At 44.6% G+C, this 18,414-nt stretch overlaps 1 protein-coding gene across 3 annotated transcripts in view; it reads right to left on the bottom strand.

The window, feature by feature from the left end:
- Positions 1 to 5,943, bottom strand: part of Sqor (sulfide quinone oxidoreductase) — a 39,812-nt gene extending 33,869 nt beyond the window's left edge. For 2 of the 3 annotated variants that reach the window (XM_036184727.1, XM_036184726.1), the window contains exon 1: positions 5,852 to 5,943. The gene's annotated coding sequence lies outside the window, so the exon portion shown is untranslated. Of the gene's footprint in view, positions 1 to 5,588; positions 5,726 to 5,851 lie in introns of those variants that run through there. The other variant, XM_036184728.1, reaches the window with a different exon arrangement.
- Between the last annotated feature and the right edge of the window lie 12,471 nt (positions 5,944 to 18,414).

Below are 18,414 nucleotides of genomic sequence, written 5' to 3'. Positions count from 1 at the left end.
CCTATGGTCTTACTGACAACAGGAAGCCCACATTCAACATTCACACATGGAAACCCTTGGTTGGAACTATATAGTCAGTGGGGCCATCTCCACCCTATATAAGGTTCCAATTCACTGCCCCACCCAGCCTGGGTGAGTCATGTAAGTTACCTGTTCTGCCCTATCTTGGATTTCAGCTTCTGTGCCCTGCTAATGGCAGTGAGAGCCTTGGAAGTTCTTAATGGAATGAAATGTAGACAGAGAAGCTGGGAGAATGAATTGGAGTACTTTAGTTAACTTCAGCATTTTCAAGTGTTCACTCTATGAACATTGTGCTAGGCACAGAGAAGAAACAATGAGAGCCTGTCTACTTCCACAGCAAAGCCCAGGAATATGATGATCCACCGGTGGCTGTTTCAGGCACCAGCAAAAGCTGGGTCTCAGGCACAGGAAAGAATTAAAGTGAAAGTGAGACATTTGAGAGTAAAACAACTAGTTATGGGTGATAAAGAAGAAAGAATTGGAGCCATGACATCATACCTACTTGTTTGGTTGGATGTAATGAAGAAGACAAAAGCAATCCTATGAAATTATTCAGAGAGAAGCAAAGGTCCGAAGTATGATGTGAGATGAAAACTATGCCCCTTGAAAACAGAAGGGCTCACACAGGCCTCGCCCCTGCTTTTGGCTCGCCTCCTCTTGAGTAATGTGGGGCTGGCCCTGCCTGCCTGTACATTCAGGAATTGGATTACTATATTGTTAACAAATAAAGGAAGTGAAGCAATATTCACTCAGCCCTGCATGAGAGGACTTTATGTGGGGTCCAGTCAATCCAAGCATTGCTTAAATATTAAGCTGTGAAGCAAGAGCTGCAGTTGTGGACCAGGACTAAGCTGTCCAAGAAAGAGGAACAATTGCATACGGCTCTTCATAAGGTTTGCGGCCACATTGGTTCCTTAACTCTCCAGGGAGCACTGTAAGAATTTTCTTTGAAAAGGTAGCAACAGTTCTACCCAGTTATGAACTGGAACAACAACCAGCAGCAAGGCAGAATAACCCTAATAAGGATACAGTGGTGGCACACATACATTAGGGACAATCATCAGCTCTCTAATTGGATTTAAGACCCACTCAAAAAGGGAGATACTATGCCTGGTATTGGAAACTTAGTCAAGTACTCTGGCATAGCAAAGTCATGGATCTTGAAGGAGAACCTACAACCACTACTTGACTAAACCAACATAATACCTAATAATCTGAACATGTGTTCGTATACCCACAGATAAGTGTAGTCTGCAGCCCTCACCAAAGAACTTTTTCTTTGCAACAGATGGAGACCACTAAAGAAAATCACAGCCAATCAAAACGCAGAGTTATGGAGGTGAGTCTACAAAACATCTACAAAACACACCTGCACCTAAGGCTCAGAGAACATTTCAGAAGGGGGCAGAAAGATTGTAAGAGCCAGAGGATCAGGGAGTCTGCAGTGAGATTGTGTCTCCTAGTCAAATCAGAAGCTACACACATAAAATCTCACCAACCTGACCACCTAAACATGAGCTGAACAAGACAACACCAACAGACACACCCAAGTGGATGGGGAAAGCCCACAGGGCCTCAGTCCTGCACAAAGAACCTTAGGCAACTAGGAATGCTGAGAGTGGAAGAAACATTGTTTTCCAGGGAAGACCATACAAGTTGTTTATCCAACACCAAATGGTCAGCCTCGAAAACATACATACTAGTAACGCCACACTGGCCGAGCAGGTTATATATATGTACACATACATGCATATAACAACAATTAATGAAGAAAGAGTAATATACTCCCTCGTGGGTATACAGAAGGGCTTGAGGGAGGAAAGGGAAGAGGAAAATGATGTAATTATAATCTCTATAATAAAAAGAATAACAAAAAAATTACCAATGAAGACTTCATAATGAAGACGTGATTCCCTTTGCTGCTGAGAAATTCCCTCCAAAGCTTAAGTACTTTGTTTTATACATATGTGTGTATACATATATATATATATATAGTTATATATATATATATATAGTTATATAGTTATATAGTTATATAGTTATATAGTTATATAGTTATATAGTTATATATATAGTTATATTATATATATAATTATAATGATAAAGCTGATTATTTCACCAAGCAAAAAACAAAGTTTATATTTACATAAAGGACATATTTTTGCCTTCAAAAAAGGAAACTGCACATCAATGAACTGAAAGTTAAGGGTTTTGACTGGAGTACACAAAACATAAACAAGCCTTGTTTTCTGTTTGCTTCCATTTTTTCATTGCCAGGGGAACTTGATTCCTCACCGTCTAATGCACTACAGGTAAAAACAAAAGACTCCCTATGACTCCCTACTCCCTGCTGCATTGTGCATGGCAGGCCTCTAGGCAGGTTTCCTGTCAAGGCCTGTACAAATCCATGTGGGCCTAGCCACAGACCCTCTGGAAAGGAGGTCTCCAGTGAATTAACGGGGTCACACAGCGAGGGTCAGCTTAGGCCCAGACTTCCTGAATCTGGTATTTGCTTCTTTGGGTGGATGGATGGATGGATGGATGGATGGATGGATGGATGGATGGATGGTTGAGGAGGCAGGTTGTCATGTAGCCTGGAAAAGACTCCAAGAGTAGGATAAACTTGAACATACAAAAGTGCAGATAACCTTGAACTCCTAAGCCTTCTGCCTCCATCACCCAAATGCTGGGATTTATAGGTGTTTAAGCCACCACACCTGGCTTCCTGGATCATTAAAGTGATCACAATAAAATTACTCATCAGGCCAAAGTACACTGGGATGCAAAGGTACATGAAAGGAAGTTATGAAGGGTGGAGTGCCACTGTAAACAGAGTGGTCAACTGCTTTGGCTACCATTATCCAGAATCCAGTGTGTGGGGTCTCAATGAGAAAAGACTCTTCAATTACGAGTTATCTAGCTGTTGTTTGAACCCAGATGCTGAATTGGATCCTTTAATGGTCAGGACACAATGAGATACACACAGGAACAGGTGTGTCAGATTCCCTAACAGCTCACATCTCCCCTATGTCTGACCTGATGGCATAGTTACCCATTTACTAGGAAGCTTTATTTGAGGGCATGCCATGAGTCAGGACCCCCAGGTCCACATTTCAGATTGTACCAGATAGGGCCCATCTTTAACCACTGTGAGACATGCTTTCTTCACACCAGGACAAAGGCCTGGGCTAGATGGATGAAAGGCCTCTTACTTCCTAAAACTGCATTACCTTCTCATTTAGGAGGAAGAAGAGGTGATAGTTCACAGCAGACATCCATTAGGGCTATTTGTCTATTGATTCCTCAGATTGAATTTCTGGGGCAAAGAATAGCAAGGTCAAATACTTAGTTAGGCCTGCAACAATCAGAGTGGAAAGCAGATGTCCCATTTCTGCACCATTGTTCTCTGGGAAGCAGCTATGGTTAAATGCATGATCCAAAGCATAAGAAATGCATGGTTGGGGGGGCAACATTTGTGGAAAGTTTGCTATGTGGAAGATATTGTAAAGTATACTTTATGCGATTTATCATAGCAAACCCTGAAGAGAGAATTGTTGACCCTATTTTATTAGCAAGAAAATGGAGGCTATAGGACCGGGGTAGGTCACTTTGAGCTCAGAAAGGTCTTTAAGGTGAGTTCTCTTGAACCTAAAGGCATTTCTCTATTATTTAAACCAAGCTTAGAATTGAGGGACTGGAAAATCTCATGATAATCCAAACTTAGACTGCTGAAGAATGGGGTGGGCTTCATCCATCTCAAGTGTCATTCACATGCTCCCATGTGCACAGAAGCACAGACCAACTACAGGACCAACACTCCCACGGAAAGTTCTGTCTGTATTGGAGGTTTAGTTGGCTTTAGGCCTAGTCTGGGTAGCTTTTAGTCAGTTACCCACCATTCTCCTATTTGCCAAGTCTCCAGAGTCAAAGAGTTTTGTGATGGGTGAGGGGCAGGGTGAAAATAAAAAGAGGGAAGAGAAATGTTCATCTAGAAATGCTTTGTCATGGGTTCTGTCTCCATTATTTACAAGACATTTCCTGTATTACAACACATCCGATTAACAAGCCTACACATGGGCAAAAGAAACCCCGGAATCCTAATTTCCTATCAAGTGGTATCTTTTCTCTGGTGGGCCAGACCCACGACAGACCCAAGAGCCCTTACTGGCGTTTTGCACTCCCAGGACCCCGGGTGTTAATGGAGTTGCCCCGCCAGGTTCAAAAGCAGCAGTCCATCTTCAGCAGTCATTTCCCTAGCATCCAGCTGTCTCCTGGATGGCATAACAAGCCACCCCCACCAAGTCATCCAGCAAACCTTTGATGTACCCGATCAGGGGACACAGGGGTGATGGCCAATACTGGGAAGAGAAACAGATGAGATCTAAAAGTGGTCAGTACTGCATCCCTCCACAACAAGTTCAGTTTGGGTGCTCTTCAAGTGGGGGAGGTGTTAGGCTGGTTTTGTTGCAGGAGGTGAGGGGTGGCTTTTTTTTTTCTCCTCCTTAGGTGAAGCAGATGTCCAAAGAAGCCCGACTAGAGGACACAATGGTAGTTAAAGGAAATGTTAAGCCCCAGAAACCAAGTTGCCTAACTGGCAAGGCAAAACCCTTTCTACTAACAGGATATCTGGATAGATTGGGTCCCATTCATCTGAATGAAGGAAAAATCTTTACCGTCACTGCCGTCTACTTGAAATTTAACAATTTCTTCGAGTTTTGTGTAGGCAGTCAGCCACAGCAATATCAGCAGCATTTATGACCTTTTAAAAAGTATTTTCTTACACTGCAGGGTGTGCCTATATCTTGAATTCTATGTTCTCTAGTGTTTCAAAATTGTCATAGTTATTTGCTTTTAAAAGCATACTCTTTCATCATGGTCTACCTTTAATTTTGTGCTTTTAAAAGTCTTTTTGAGAGGAGCTGGCGAGGTGGCGAGATGGTTAAGAGCTCGTACAGAGGACTGACTTCCTTCCAGATGACTGGAGTTCTATTCCTAGCACCCAGAGGACAGCTCGCAGCCTCTATAACTCCAGTTTCAGGGGTCTGATGGGTAGTAGGCACACACCTGTTGCACAGACATACATGCAAGCGAGACAGCCATACACATGAAATAAAATAATAAAGTTTAAAGAAGAAAGGAAAACTTCCGAGAAAGAGTCCTTTGTTTTTCCCCCAAACTCAAAGCTGCCCAAACCTGACACAATAATGGGTCAGAATCCTGCGTCGACAGAACCCTGCGCAAACTCGCTTGAGTCTGTGAGCCCTAGAAGCTGGGGTGAAACTCCTCGGTTAAGTAAAAGAAAGATGAAAACGTTCCATCAAAGAGCCATTCCTCACTTTACACCAGTTGCCAATCAGCCCGGCCTGTGCTCCTCCGCTGACACCCCCCCCCCCGCAGCTTCCTGGGCACCGTCCCCCCACCCCGGCAATCCTCCCCCCACCCCCCACGCCCCACCCCCGCGACTCTCTGAAAGCACCCGGCTCAATCTCAACCTCTGCAGGCTACGCACAGTGCTGAGTGACAGCCAACAAGTGGAACTAACTAACGCTCCTGAAATTCCCACGCACCAAGACCACAGGTCCTGGCGGTGTGGGTGGGGAAGGTGCCATGGCCACCCTCTCCGCATTGCTGAGGCTCGGCCACTCCCGAGAAGGCTCTAGAGTCCACGAACTGAGTCCCAGATCCGTGTACTTGAAGTGGTGTGCGTCAGGGGTTGGGAAGGAAGAGAGGCGGCCCCAGAGCGCAAGGACAGAGCAGAGACAGAGAGCGGACTGTGAGGGGTGACAGCGTCCCAGGGCCAAGGGCCAGAGCTCTGTGGGATGCGTCTTACCGGGCTGAGCGACACCGTGGGCCCCAGCGCTGGCGCAGCAAAAACTTCAGTGGCGCTGGAGCTCCGGCCTCCCAGGGGCCCCGCCCGGCTGCTGGGAGGAGGGGGCGGGGGCGGGGGCGGGGCGGGGACGGAGGACGGGAGCGGGGACAGCCACCCCCCCTCAATACACACACACACAGACTCCCGCCCAGGAAAGGCCGCCCCGGGCGTTACCCAGTCTAGAACCGCTCGAGGAGCGAGCACTGGGGAGCAGACACGGTCACCCGAGACCTGGATGGCCCTTGCTCCTCGGCCACAACCGTGCCTCGCGCCCCGCGCCGCGCGACTGTTCCCACGCAGCCCAGACGCTTTTCCCACGCCGGTGGTGCAGACAAGGCCACTGACACTCACAGCCGCGCGGTGACCTTCCTCGGGAACCTGCTGATCATGGGGACATTGAACTTTTCCACCCCTTCTAGTGAGGACTGTTCTAAGGTTTGCAAGCTAGAGTCCATGGCCTTCTGTATTTATTAAAGTAAATACCGTCCCTAAAGTTGCCACCGTCTCAGCTTTAAAAACTTCAGAGGATATGCAAATGCCACTAGCTTAAATAAAAAAAAAAAAATAAAAAGTGTAACAATGTTCCTTTTGCACTTGTTTGCTTTTGTGCATTTTAATAGTTTTTTGAGTCTCTTGTTTCAAACTTTCTGTCTTCACCCTGAAGGATCTATGGCAAGATCATCTGGTCACATGACTACAAATGCAGACTGTGGGTTTAATGGTAACCCCACGACACTTGCTCGCACCTGCAGCTCTGCCTCCTCCCTGACTTTCTGCCGTAACCGTTGCCAGGTAAAGAACCTGGAAACAAAACAAAATGTAATCTGTCTTTTACTGACAGATCTATTGCTGGTAACAGTGTATTAAGACTATGTAAAATTTCTTAACGCTTGCCATAATCTTATCTAAAACTGAATTTATTTTACCAATAAAATGTTTCACATACTTGAAAGTTTAGGCAAAGAACAAGGCATCAGAAAAATTGTTCAGGCCTGGGCACAGACAGTTCACTGTGGTATGGTACTGCACCCAGCACGAGAGGCTGGCATCTCTGCTTCCCTCCTTCTAAATGCCAACAATTATAGCCGAAATTTTTGACAAAAATAAAACTCTACACACAAGTATTTCCAAATTGATTCACCATACTCTCCGTTTCTCCTTCCTTCTCCATCCCCATGAAGAAAGCCTGGTTCCTGCGGAAAGGAATCAAGGGGCTATCTGCTTGCTGGGTGTTTTGAGGTTGGTGGCTGGAGAACTGCATTAACAAGTGCAAGCTAAAAGGGGGGGGGGAACCCTTCTTTCCATCAGAGAGCAGAGGTTGGGACTTGCCTACCAGACGTTAAGGGTGAGCACTGAGAATTTACTCCATTGCCATTCTGTTTTAATTTTTTTACATTTTATTTACTTTGGGGGGGGAGGGTGTATACATGTGTGCCCTTGGTGTACAGATGGAGGTAGAGGAGAACTTCCGGAAGTCATCTGTCCTTCCACCACGTGGTGGATCCCAGGTCATCAGGCTTAGAACCAGGCAGTCCTTGCCTGCTGAGTGCCAAGTAAGCCCCAAGGCTGCTGTCTGACCTGCACTTGATTCCTACCCATATGAAGTTTCCAGAGTGAAGAGTGTGCAGTTAGGGGGATGAGGAACTAAGAGAAACATTAAAGGATGACAAGAGGGCACATGGGGGGCTGGGACTAGGGGGGCTGGGACTACTGGGGGGGCTTGGACTAGGGGGGCTGGGACTACATGGGGGGCTGGGACTACATGGGGGGCTGGGACTGGGGGGGCTGGGACTACATGGGGGAGGGCTAGGACTACATGGGGGGCTGGGACTACATGGGGGAGGGTTAGGACTACATGGGGGGCTGGGACTACATGGGGGAGGGTTAGGACTACATGGGGGAGGGCTGGGACTACATGGGGGAGGGCTGGGACTACATGGGGGGGCTGGGACTACATGGGGGGGCTGGGACTACATGGGGGGCTGGGACTAGGGGGGCTGGGACTACATGGGGGGGCTGGGACTACATGGAGGAGGGCTGGGACTACATGAGGGAGGGCTGGGACTACATGGGGGGCTAGGACTACATGGAGGGGGCTGGGACTACACGGGGGGGGGCTGGGACTACATGGGGGGGGCTGGGACTACATGGGGGGGGGACTGGGACTACATGGGGGGCTGGGACTACATGGAGGAGGGCTGGGACTACATGGGGGAGGGCTGGGACTACATGGGGGGGCTGGGACTACATGGAGGGGGCTGGGACTACACAGGGGGGGGGGACTGGGACTACATGGAGGGGGCTGGGACTACATGGGGAGGGTGCTGGGGCTCAGAAGAACAGATCCCTATTCAAGAAGATCCAGGGAAAAGGAAATCCACAGGTTCTGGGAAGCCATGCAGACCTGTGCTAGGAAGGGAGGGCAGGCAGCAGGAATGAGCAGCAATAAAGAATGGAGGGGAAAAAGGAAGACTCTGTGTCAAGAGCAAAGACCCGGGCATAAGGGTAAGGCAGCGTGATTCTGTGGGTATGCAGCTTTAAATGCACCTGCTTGCCGCCCATTAAGCAAGGCCCGCCCTCACCCCTGAAGCAAATGCTTCCTGGGGTGAATGTGTAGCTAGAGAAGTGGCTTCTTCTGCCCCAGTAAACCTTCCTAGCTGTGCTAGTCACCCATCCAAAGAGACGCTAATCATCGCCAGCTGCTATGAGACATATTGGGAGCTGGGGGCGGGGATTTCTGGAATGAGCAGCGCACACTGTCCGTTCTGCCAGACCACCAGGAAGTCCCCGAACCGGAAGGGAAGTGAGCAGACTTACAGAGAATGTGATTACTTTTTCACATGTGACCTTTAAAAGGTAGTTCCAATCTCTCTTGGACTGCTGCTTTCCTCATAGCCAAACTGCCTGTAAAATAACCAAACTGCTATCAAGCTACAAGGCGGTCAGAGCTTCTTCATCTGCGTCACAGAAGATCAAATCATTTTCCAGGCAGAAAGCACTAGTGGACTTCTGCAAATACTAAGTGCCCTAGCCCAATTAGCATTCTCAGTTGCAAGCAAGAAACCAGTTAGGTTGAGGAGAGGTTGTTAGAAAGCTTTCATAAATTCTCAAGTGATGGTGGCCAGGGATGTGAACCTGATTTTTTCCTTAAAAAAATTATTTTCTTCTTGAGATTTTCATATGTTAGTATCATATTTACACCATTTCCCCTTTACCTTCTCCCCTCTCCAACCCCTTATATTTACCCCTCAAATTCATGATCTCTCTTCTTTAACTATTCTTGATACACACACACACACACACACACACACACACACACACACACATACACGCACACACATTGAGTCCATTTGGTGTTGCTCATATGTATATGTGTTTAGGACTGACCTAAATATCAAGGGACTCACCCCAAAGAAGACTAATTTCCCCCTTTCTTAGCATCCATCCTGTAGTTCTTCATCTAGGGTAAGGCGGGTGAGATTTCTTTCTTCCACACTGGGTGTCAACTTGCTTAGGTGACCATATTGTTGAAATTTTATGACTGCAGCTCCCTTTCATATATGGAAAACACAATCTCACAGCAGATATCCTGATCATCTGACTCACAATTTTTCCATCTCTCCTCCACAATGTGCCCTGAGCCTTAGATGCAGGGGTTATGTTGCAGATGTATCTATTAGGAATGTAGACCAAGTGAACAGTTGTTTTCATCATTTTAATCAGTTGTGGCTTTCTGTGATGTTCTCCATCTACAGAAAAAAAAAAAAGAAGCTCCTTTGGCAAGGGATGAGAGCTACATTTGTCTATGAATATAAGGATAAATATTTATAATTGAGCTGGGAATTTTACTGTTTAGGAAAGTATCAGTAATGGGTCTTCTTCTGGGGTTCATGACCTCACCAGTCATTGTTAGTTGGCTAGGTTTACAGGACCAATCACAAATTCCTTCAATTGAGAGATCATAAAGTTTGATTAGACAGCAATTGGTTATCCCCAAGATATAAGTGCCACTATTGCATCCTTGGGTATATCTTGCCATATTGATCATTGTCAGAAGCAGGCTGGTCCCTCCTAGGATACTCTCAACAGCACCACAAATGACTATAAAGTGAGTGCCACAAATATAAAAGAAGCCAAGAATCCAAGTCTTCAAAGAAAGTGTCCACTTGGCTGACTGTACATAAACAACTAATATCATAGCTGCCAGGACAGATATCTGGCACATGCTTGGTCTTGCTGCTTGCACTAGGGCTACCACAGTGGGTGTTCTGTCCCAATGGGGAAGAGATTGAGTACTGGACAGTGGGGGATAGAGCACAATGTCTGCTATAGGCTTTATAAATACAAAGTCTTTATTCACATACATTATTTACCATATAATTAAAGTAATATAGTAAAATTTTCAGCCCTTCAACCAGAAAGGGTTCTGCTAAGGACCCACATTTTAGAGCACTGAGAGCAGGGTGGGGCTCAGGCACATCACCTTTCTCAAGGAGAATGTACTAACTGGCCTCAGTTAACTGCATTAGCAGATAGATCATTTTTTAAGTTCCTGCCTCATATGATCCTTGTAAAACGAAACTAGTTAATATTTAAAACTGACTGGCACTGTACCTGGCATAGAAAAAGTATTCAGTTGATGACTGCAGTTTGCATGGTTTTTATTGTTACTGTGTCATTATGTTATTACTGTGATTTGAATGTTTGTCCCCTCCAAAGCTTGTGCTGGAATTTTATTGCTATTATAGCAATATTAAGAGGTGGGACCTTTGAGGTGATTGTGTTATGAGGGCTACACAATCATAAGTGTAGCTGAAGGCATTATATAAGACTAAGTTCTAAGCACAATGGGTAAAAGTACATGTTGCATGCACAAGCCTAGCCACCTGAGTTCATCAGCAAGACTGAAGTGATTTGCCACATACAAGAGATCCACAAGAAGGTTATTATTAGTTTTCTTACCAGAAATTAGGGACCAAAAGGCAGTTAGCCAATCTATTCTAAGTCTCCTCCAAGAATCTTCTATCCATCAAAACTGTCATTCAAAGGTGATGGAGAGATATGGTTGTCACTGGCCTACCTAGCCTTCAGTGCCTGATCCAATATCTAGATATATGAAAAACCCTGCAATACTGGTTTGTTAGTGTGGCTCTTCCCTGAATGATTTCTCCATTTCAGTCCCAAATACTAAAATCAAAAACTTACCTTCATAACTCAAGTAATTACAAAAAGAATACCAAGCAAAACCCTAAGTTAGCAGTTGAAAAACAACAAAATTAAAACCAACGTAATTTACAAGGAATACAGAAAAATCATAAAATTGAAAAAAATTGGAAAGATCTGAAATTGACAGATCTTTAGCTGGGTGTAAAGAGAACACAGCACAATGGTGCACACCTGTGATCCAAGTTACTTGGGAATGAAGCAAAATGGAAATTTTGAGGCTAGCCTGAGCAACATAGTGACCTCCCCCATACGGGGATATATATAGAAAGAACATTCAAACTACTACAATAAAAAATATATGGGTTGGGGATTTAGCTCAGTGGTAGAGCGCTTGCCTAGCAAGCACAAGGCCCTGGGTTCCATCCTCCTCAGTTCTAGAAAATATCTATATATAAGTTTGGGTGATTGTAGTTTGAATGTGAAATGTTTCCCATAGGTTGATAGATTAACACTTGGTCCCCAGATGGTGGCCCTGCCTCAGAAGGTTCTGGAACCTTCTGTTCACTCTTGCCTTCTTGATTGCAGATGCAATGTGGCCAGCAGCCTCCACACGTACCAGCTGCCATGTTGTGAGGACTGTGTTTCCGAGAACTGTAAGCCAGAGTGAGCCCTGCATTAAGTTGCTTCCTGTCAGGCATTTTTGTGACAGTAATTAGAAAACTAAGACAGAGAGATGTAACTCTGCAGAAATACAAAGGATTGTGAGAATGAACAGTTACAAACTGGTAAATTTGCTAACCTGTGTGAAATGGACAAATTCCAAAAGTCACAGAACTTACCAAGCCTAAATCATGAGGACATAGATCTTCCTAATAGGTTAATAACAAGTAAGCAGATTGAATCAGTGATTAAAAAAAAAATCTCTCAGCAAAGAAAGGCCCTGGACCTGATGGCTTCCCAGATGAATTCTACCAAACATTTAAAGAACTAACTCCAAGTTTTCTCAAACTTCCCCCAAAAACCTAAGTAGGAAGAACTATTCTTAACTCATTCTAAAGACCCTAGAAAAGAAATTATGTTGTTTATGATAATTGACACAAAGGTTCTCAATAAAATACTAGCATAGTAATGAAATGAGCTAGGCAGCATATTCATAGAATTATACACCATGACTATTAAGTAAGCTTTATTCTTGGAATTCAAGGATGAGTTCACATACAAAACTGATCAATGTAATATACAAAATTAACAAAATGAAGGAGAAAATACGTATCATCTCAGCTAAAGGAGCAAAGCTGAAGTCAGATCCATATATTTCAAGTAAAACCAGATTAATAGTAATGCAACCTGTCGGGACTGGAGAGTTGGCTCAGCCGTTAAGAGCACTGGCTGCTCTTCCAGAGAACCCAGTTTCAATTCCCAGCACCCACATGCAGCTCACACATGTCTGTAGCTCCAGTTCTAGGGGATCTGACACCCACACACAGACATACATGTAGGCAAAACACCAATGCACATAAAATTTTTAAATAAAATTATATATAAATATGTATATTATATATAATATATATGTGCAACCTGTCAAGTCACATGGGACCTTCACTTGACTAATGCATTGGGACTGCCATCTTGAAATTCTTAATATTTGAACCAGAGGTCTTGCCTCTGGTTCTACCTCATCTTCTACCATTATTACAGCTAACAGTGCTCTCAGGGCTGAACCTGCTCCATTGTCCCTACTGAGCTCAGGTGTCAGTAACCACGCCTCAACACCAATGTGGTGAAGTGTCTCAGAGCAAAGACACTGGGCCATGAGGTCAGTTAGGCCATCTGTTGTTAGAGGTCTATCAGGTGTATTCTCATGACTACCATATTACACCTTTTGGGCCACAAAAATCTACTTCACACAGTCCCAGGGAATAGTACCTCCATATTCCTTGGAGCCTCTCCTTCCTGAGGTGCCACTCAAAGAAAAAGTTACCTGTATACTTCCTTATGATCACATTTGATCCCAGGGCCACAATCAACACTCACCTTCTCCTCTATCTGCTTTGTCCTCAGAACATGACATTATTGGCAGTTGCTGGTGACGTAGCCAATGTTATGACTCAAACCTTCATTCTGGGTAGGTCACTATCACCTGCCATGGGTCCTTTGGAATGGTAGTAAGATGGCCATTGGAATGGTGGTGAGGGGTAAGGCCACTCCACATCACACCTGGTTTCCAGACCCTTATATCTTCCTCTGGAGACCCATCATCAATGTAACTAGTGCAGCATGTCCTGAAAAAATGGCACTGTCTTTTCAGGTCTTCAACTGTGACTGTGCACACTGGCTCTAACAACCTCTATTTCTGATACCCCCTGGAAACAGTGCAATGTATGACAACCAGGAGTTCTCATGATCATGACCCACACCTCCTTCACTTGAAGTTGATGCCAATTGGCTGCTCTGCTACGTGGAGTTCTGCACCTTGGCCTAAGTTCCTGGATAAGGGTGCCACACGAGGTTTTCAGGTCAGGAAAAAAGAGACAGTATTTATTTGCCATTTACCTTACTAATGCTAATCCTTTCACCTTCTATCATATTAGAGAAAGCAGAAGCTCTTAGAAATCTGAAAGACAGCAATCCTTTCCATTAAGACAACACAAAGCTGACTAACTGGATGGGCCAGAGAAGGCTTGTATCCTGGAGGCTTTGAAAAGGGAGATAAACCCTATGAAGCATCTAGATGAGGGTGTCTCAGTTTATGGGATGTTACAATTACAAGAGTGGGTGACAGTATTCTGGGATCCCCTCCCTTACCCCAAATTGATGTATCTTCTAATCTTGTCACAAGGAAGGAAGTCTCTTCCTGTAGACTGCCTTGTTGTATTCTGAAGGCCATACTTTCCACCTCTGGGATGTTTTTCTGTCCTGTTCTGAGTATAGCAGAAAGGTGCCAGCTTTGGGTAAGATGGGAAGGGACAGAGTATTATGGAAGGTATGAGTCACAACACAGCCAGTCTTGCCAGCAGACACCCATTGTGATGGAGGGGACCAAGAATGGCCAAAGATGCAGTATGACCATTGGACAGATCAGCAGGCCACATGGGCCAATTGTAAGCTGGGCTCTATCCAGGACTCCCTTTTTTGCTTGGTTTCTATGTACTCCCACTTAAATAGAGGGTCAAAGACATCTTTAGAGCTCTCAGTATCAATGACAGGACAATGTCTAGTAGTCCTAAAAATACCTGATTGTCCCCTTTCCCACTGTTATCAAAGTGAGTGGCCCAGGTCGCTTGGAAGGCCTGAGAAGTCATCATGGTGTCTACTTGTCATGTAGCAATGCACTTCCTCCAGCCACCTGTAAGTCAGTGGGCTCCAGACCTGAAAACTGAGTCATTTGAGAGTTGAGCAAAGGATCATGACTTGTAACTGATCTGACTTTCCTCACCTTGTCCTTGACTGCCATGTGTCTGTCTCGCAGACATCAATATACAGAGAGGTCAAGGACCATTATCTAATGTCCCATGAGCCAAAGCCAGTCAGCCACCTATCTTTATAAGCAAATTCTTATTAAAACACAGCCACACCCCTTTATTTTAATATTATCTGTGTCTATTTTTATTCTACAACAGCTGATTTTAGCAGCTATACTGAGGGCCTATGACCCCCAAAGCCTGAAGTATTTACTGTCTTATACTTTACCTAGCCATGTGATAGCTCTTATTGTTGATAACCCTTGATGACTGTCTCTTTTGCCCTAGGTTAAAAGTAGACACCATACTTCAGTGACCATGTTCCCAGCCCTCAGTAAATGAATCCCATTGGCTGCCCTTCTCCTAGCCTCCATAATGCCTCTGGATGCTCACAAACTCTGGCTCTACAATCAACCATGGTCTGCAGATTGCAATGGAGCTGTGAGGACCCTTCTTACCAGTTCATTTCAGTGGCATGGTGAATGGTAGCCTGTGTGCAAGGATGTACCTTTTGTCCAGTCTTTTGGCCACAGAAGATAAAGCCTCGGGGTGGTGGTGGGGGAAGCATCTAGATTTAACCTCCTCTTAATTAACCTCCTGCCACTTTCCCTGCCCCTTAGGATAGGGAGATAAATACCCCAAAGCCTCCCTCAGGGGGGTGGATTTAAGACTTGCCAGTCTCATCCAGTGCTGGTCTGTTTGTCACATCTTCTGTAATTCCTTTCTTTGTACATATTTTTTCTGCAAATTCCTGAATTAGTGAGTGTGGTGATACCTAGGTCCCTAAGTAGCCCCTCTATTATTAAATAATACATAACTGTAACATGCTAGGACTAACAAAAGACAATGAAAAATATTTGATGGCCGTGGTTGCAACAAATAGATAATTGATAATGTTATCTTATAAATGGAATAGAGGCAGGATATTATATATTATAAAAAAAAGTTTGTGGAAATGTAGAAAATAGGAAACAGCCCAGTAAACAAATCCTAAATGAAGTCTAGTACCAGGTTTCACAGAACCCAGGCAGAATTAGGAGCATCTTGAGACCTGGGATTACTCTGTTCACTTCAGAAGAAGTACAATTTCACAGATCGCAGACTGGTCCCCACTTAACGCCCAGCTGCTCTCTGCCTCTGCACCCCCACTCTTTGCTCCTCTGACTACTAAAGGGGTTCTCTATGTATCCTAGAACACATTCCCAAGACAGTAACTGAGTAGGATGATGAGGGTCACTCTATGCCCCATGTAGAACTTCCTCCAAGCCAGGGCTGCATTGACTAGCCCATGGGTTATTTGCCCTTGGCCCAGGTGCCCACCCCTGACCAATTAGACAAGGCAGGTGGAAAGAGGTGGACTTTCAGGATCTTTGCTCACAGCGGTCGTTTAGTGCTTTCCTTAGGAAAATCTAAGCATAATGTGATAAATTGTGATGGGATAGATAGATGTAGATAATTAAATAGTTGATTGAGAGGATGGATTGATAGATGATGATAAGTTAATTTGTCATGATTTTTAAGAGAAGAATAGTTTCAAGCCATTAAGTCCAACATCAAACTAGAAGACTCAAAATATTTGGAAAATGCAGCTTTAAATCCTGTCACAGGTACCTTTAGAATAGCTCACTGTTTAAACAAAAACTCATATTAAGAAACTATAGCTGAGGAATAATGAGGTGGCTTCCTGTGTAATGGAGTTTGCCATGCAAGCTTAGTGACCTGAGTTCAATAGCCAGAAGCCACGTAAAGGTGGAAGGAGAGAGATAAAGGAGCCCACAAAGTTTACCTCTAACCTCCACGTGCGCTCCATGACACACACACACATCACCGTCGTCATCGTTTGAAGCCAATATAAAGTACCTAAGGCTCTGTCTCAAAAACAAACAAAGAAGAATTAACTTTTTTTTAAAGGATTAGCCAAACATCATCAAAGCAAGTGAAATAATACAGTGAGAATCTGTTCTAGGAGAGAATAATACTGCACAGTACCACAAGATGGCAGCATTGTCCCATGTGTGGTCTATCAGGTTGCTTTAAACAAAAAAAAGAAGGAAGGGAGGAAGGGAGGAAGGGAGGAAGGGAGGAAGGGAGGAAGGAAGGAAGGAAGGAAGGAAGGGAGGGAGGGAGGGAGGGAGGGAGGGAGGGAGGGAGGGAGGGAGGGAGGGAGGAAGGAAGGAAGAAAGGGAGGAAGGAAGGAAGAAAAAAAGTCTGTTTCTCTTGTACCTAACAGCCAATTACCTACTTTGTCCTGAAGCTAACTCTTGAGAGATCTGAGAAGCCTCTAGTTGATGAAAAAAATGCAAATCTAAACCACATATTTGGCATCTGTTCTTCTACTTTCCAATCCATTTGCTGTCTTTGGGTTTATTCAACTCCTAAGATCTTGGGTCCTGGTACTTAGTCTAATTGTATATTAATTAGTCATGAAAACAGTAGCTTAAGTTATCCAAGGATTAGAAGCCTCATAGTCATCTCCTGGTTTCAAGAATTATATTGTGAAAATCTTTGTTATGTATTTATGAAATCTAATTTTTATTATAGAAATGGATAGTAGAGAAATAACACAGAGACAAATAAAGGTTAGAATCAATAATACTCAAATATGCACCAAAAGCCAACTGTAATTCTGAGTTCTATATAGCAGCCTAGTTAGGCCACGGTACCCAGATATGTGGTCAAATTCTAGTCTAGATGGTGCTATGAAGATGTGTTTTAATGAAGACATATTAACTATTAACAGAACAGTCCGGTACACATTTCTTTGGGAATGCATCACGGTAGAGACTCATCAGTTGTGCTCCAGGCTCACTGGTCTGGAATACTAAGGCCCCAGTGTCACCCTCCCTGGGTCCTCATCTCTTTCCTGAGCTCCAAGTCTTCTTAGAACTGTTTGTCCATAACACTGGCCAGAACCTAGCTATCCTTTCCAGTCTTTATTCCCTTCTGTTTACTGGAGAAGAGTCTGAGGGACCAGAGGTGTATGTAGTTTAGTGGTAAGTTTGACTAGCATGTATGATGCCCTCAGGTCAAACATCAGAGAAAACAACAACTCAAATGATTTGATTGCATGGGTTCTGAAGTCACTCAGTGAGCTCTCCTGCCCTTTTGGTGAGATCAGTGTTTGCTTCCCTCTGCATAGGAGCTCATTTTAATACACACACACACACACACACAGAGAGAGAGAGAGAGAGAGAGAGAGAGAGAGAGAGAGAGAGAGAGAGAGAGAGAGAGAGAGAGAGAGGAGAGAGAGAGAAGCAGGACAGGAAACTTCCCGGCCCTGTTCAGATGTCACCCAGGGAATTTCCAACAGCAGAGCACACCATCTGCAGGAAGCAGCTCACCCTCCAGAATGAAGGGTGGAAGTGAAAGGCTTATCCAACAGGGGTCTTTTTCTTGAGAGGGGTCCTCAAGAAGAGGAAATTCCACCTGCCTTTGGACTCAGTTTCTCTCAGGAGCTACCAGATGTCAACGGCTCTTCAGCTAGTGATGAGGTTGGCATGCCTACCTTCTGCCTTTTGTGCTGGGCTCTTTTTTCTCTCTGGAGCATGTGCAAGTCTAGTGCATGCTGTCCTGGTGGCTGTGGGAGCAACTGCCCTGTTGTACCTGGAAAACAGTTTCCTTGCTGTTATTGACCACCTCCAGCTCTTACAACCTTTCTGCTCCCTCTTCTGTGAAGACCCCAGAGCACTGGTGGGGAAGGATGTGACATATGTTCCCCCATTTATGGTTAAATCATGCCTCAGTCTCTTATTCTCTGCACATGGATTGGTTCAGGAATGGGGGGTCAATACATTCATTTCCATCTCCCTGAAAGAAGCTTCTCTGATGGAAGTTAAGAGATGCTCTGATCTGTGTAAAACATTGGGAGTCACGTTAATAATAGCACTGGGTTCTCCA

The sequence above is a fragment of the Onychomys torridus genome, chromosome 4 (genome assembly GCF_903995425.1).
Source record: "Onychomys torridus chromosome 4, mOncTor1.1, whole genome shotgun sequence".
NCBI classification, from domain to species: Eukaryota; Metazoa; Chordata; class Mammalia; order Rodentia; family Cricetidae; genus Onychomys; species Onychomys torridus.
This window is presented reverse-complemented; position numbering and strand designations above follow the sequence as displayed.